A 3,799-nucleotide genomic window follows, 5' to 3' on the forward strand; every position below is an offset into this window, starting at 1 on the left:
AGTTTTGCCATGTACTGTTACAAATCAAGTTTGCCTTTCATGGCGACTGACCCATTTCCCCTTGAATTTCGGAGATATGAAAATGTGTTGGCTCGATAGTGGACACATGTTGCTTTAGCAGTACTGTCAGAGTGCTTGTTATTTAAGTTAATTTGTCCTTCGTTATTTTCATCATAGATTTTCAACATCTTTCTTCTTTATTCGGGAAGAGAACAAGATAACAACCTAGAACACCCCCCCCCCCCCCCCCCCACACACACACACATACGCAAACACTCGGCGTTAGCCCTCCTTACAAATTAAAAAGATGATGAAATCTCTTAAATATCGTACGTCATCCGTTTTCTAGAGTGTAAATAAAAATGTGACGTGCTCCTCGTTTTATACGAATTAAGAACTCGGGATGTGGCTGGGTTTGTTCCGTGTTTCTATCGGTTTTATTATAAATTATCGACATTATCACCAATGTAGATCGATTTTGTAATTAATCCTGAAGACGTCGAAGCCCACTGTTTATTCATGCCTTTGCTGAATCAATGTTGATTGTATATGCTATTGCGTCTATGTAAAATATTATATATATATATATATATATATATAGATATAGATATATATATATATATATATATATATATATATATATATATATATATATATATGTACAAATAAATAAATAAATAAAATAAATAAATGAAAAATGAATAATAATAAATTAAACTTGGCATTGTTTTAAAACTTCTACGACAACCATTATGCTATCACTTAAATGAAATTTTAACAATTTCATAAAAAATATATGTTGTTTCTAATCGAAAACAAAAATCAATTTAGGAATCACTTTACACACACTTTGCATATATCGCGAAGTTTTATGCGACGTTTAGATGTTAAACTTCATGGTACTTCCATATCCAACCACACCATACATTGGTTTCCTATAATAAAATGTCAATCCTTGTTAATATTTCTTTTGCACGTCAGTGTATATCATCATCGTCTTGCTTCGTACGTCTTCACTTCAAACGTGTTTTCTCCGAAATGGTTTCAGTCCATTTTCGCTGTATTGAACGATATGGATTTTAAACGAGTTTAGTGGGAACAAGACAGTTGTGGAAGGGGAAAGCGAACAACTGGTATTGATGTGTCTCTCATTATAGTCTTTATATTGCCATCATAAACAATTCCTTTAGAATCCATACCCTGTCATTATGCTAGCAGTCGTCTTTTAAAAAAATAAAATAATAATCGGAGATTGCACTAATGCTTGCTGAATGTCAACCGGCCTCGGTGGCGCAGTGGTTAAGCTATCGGACTACAGGGTTCGCAGCCCGGTACCGGCTTCAACCTAGAGTGAGTTCTTAAGGGCCCAATGGGTAGGTGTAAGGCCACTACACCTTCTTCTCTCTCACTGACCACTAACCAACTAACAGACAGTTAGATAGCTGAGGTTTGTGTCCAGGACAGCGTGCTTGAACCTTAATTGGATATAAGCACGGAAATAAGTTGAAATGAAATGAAATGCTGAACGTCATAACAGCAGCATTTATATTATTGCAAAACCCAATACAAGTAACGCGTAATGCTAGTATCAGACTGCCAACTGCCTCTACGGAGTTGACCAACTTTCTGCTGTCACGATTTCTACGACTGTCCAGTTGCTAGTCTGAGCGCTTTCACAACTCGATTTACTTTCATATAATGCTAGGTTCAGACTACAAACTGCCACGGCGGAGTTAGCCAGCTTTCTGCTGTCTCGACTTCTACGACTGTTCAGTTGCTAGTCTGAGCGTTCTTACAACTCGATTTTCGTGATATACGACTCCTACGACCGATTAGTTGTTAATCTGAGCGCACACATCGTAAGTTGGCAGTTGTGGAAATTATAACGCAACCGTCGAGTTGGCCAACTTTGTCGTGTCAGTTGACAGTCTTATGTTATTTCTCGTTGCAGTCAGTGCAGCACGGCTGGGATATCAAAGGCCGTGGTATGTGCTATCCTGTATGTGGGATGGTGCATATAAAATATCTCTTTCTACTAATGGAAAAATGTAGCGGGTTTCTTTTCTAAGACTAAATGTCAAAATTATCAAATGGTTGACATCCAATAGCTGATGATTAATAAATCAATGTGCTCTAGTGGTTTCGTTAAACTTTAAAAAAACAAAAACAAATTGTTAAGTAAAGCCACTGTATTTATCGTGTCCGATGGATGAAATATCTAACTGTGGTCATGTATTACTATGATTATGTATGGAACATCCAAACCGCATTGTCTTATTGAACACATTATATTACGGCGAGAGGTAAACCAGTGGTAAAGCGCTCGCATGATGCTCGGTCGGTTTGGGATCGATCCCCGTCGGTAGGCCCAGTGGGCTATTTTTCACTCCAGCCAGTGCATCACATATGGTACATCAACGGCCGTGGTATGTGCTATCCTGTCTATGGGATGGTGCATATAAAAGATCCCTTGCAGCTAATCGAAAAGAGTAGCCCAAATGTGCGCCAACGTTATGAAATCGAGGTGTTACGTGCCACGTGACGATCTAGTGGGATATAACACTTTAATATATACCCAGATATGTTTAACCATATAGGTAATACAATGTGTATAGCCCTAACGAACGTTGAGTAGATAGTATATAGTTTCAGTTTACAAATGCATTTTCTTGTTCCTGTACGCATTGCGAATCCAGACATTGTAATACTGGATCTTTTCCCGATAAACAAAAAACAACAACATCAAACAAACAAACAAAAAGAATGAATGAAAGAATGAATGAATGAATGAATGAATGTTTAACGACACCCCAACTCAAAAATGGACATCGGCTATTGGGTGTCCAAGAAAAGTAAGTACACAAATTAGAGTATTTACATTTAAAATTGTATGTAAAACCCAGTGTAAAGAGCTGTGGGAAACGTATAATAGAATACAATACGAATATCAAGGTAAGTATATTTTAAAATTATGTACAATACAAAAATTAAGATAAGTATATTTTAAAAGATTCCAAAACATTTCTGTTACCAAATATATTTTTTCTTGTCGGCTTCAAATAAAAGGGTATGTTTTTGAATTTTAAAAAAGGACACATTTACGTATTTATCCAGGGAACAACTTCCATCTAGACGCCGACATGTTTACTAACCCAGGACCAGCGGTCCATAATTTACTGAAGAATGATAACCGGTGATTGATTGTGGGTTAGCCCGTGACTTGTTTCTGGTTAGACATTTGGCGACCTTGGGAATCGCAATGTCTTCCCTAACGGAATTCAACGTTGCAAAGACAGATGTCTCGCACGGAGCTTCCGGTTGGCATTTGCAGACGTCGTATACGATCTGCTGCATGCGCAGCGAGATTCCGCACCCTGGATGTGGTGTTCTGTGAGTTGTGGTGGGAGTTACTCCCGGAATGAGCAGTGCGGCAGCCATTATGCACTTGGTGAACCGAGGCAATTACGAAGCCATGCTGATACCGTAGGCTTTATTGCTTGATTGACTTATGATGACGGTTAGGATTATGATGATGTTGCTTATAAGGGAAACGTTAATATAAAATATCCCTCAATACATCTTTGGTAGGAATAGCCTATCTTTCAAAAATGGTCCCCATGCGGTTGGCTTTGGGATTTTTCTTCCTTTGACTCACTCTCACACACACACACTCTCTCTCTCTCTCTCTCTCTCTCTCTCTCTCTCTCTCTCTCTCTCTCTCTCTCTCTCTCTCTCTCTCTCTCTCACTGTGCGTCTCCCTCTCTATACCTGTCGATATCTCTATGTCCGTCTCTCTGTC

The sequence above is a fragment of the Gigantopelta aegis genome, chromosome 15 (assembly GCF_016097555.1).
Source record: "Gigantopelta aegis isolate Gae_Host chromosome 15, Gae_host_genome, whole genome shotgun sequence".
Lineage (NCBI taxonomy): Eukaryota > Metazoa > Mollusca > Gastropoda > Neomphalida > Peltospiridae > Gigantopelta > Gigantopelta aegis.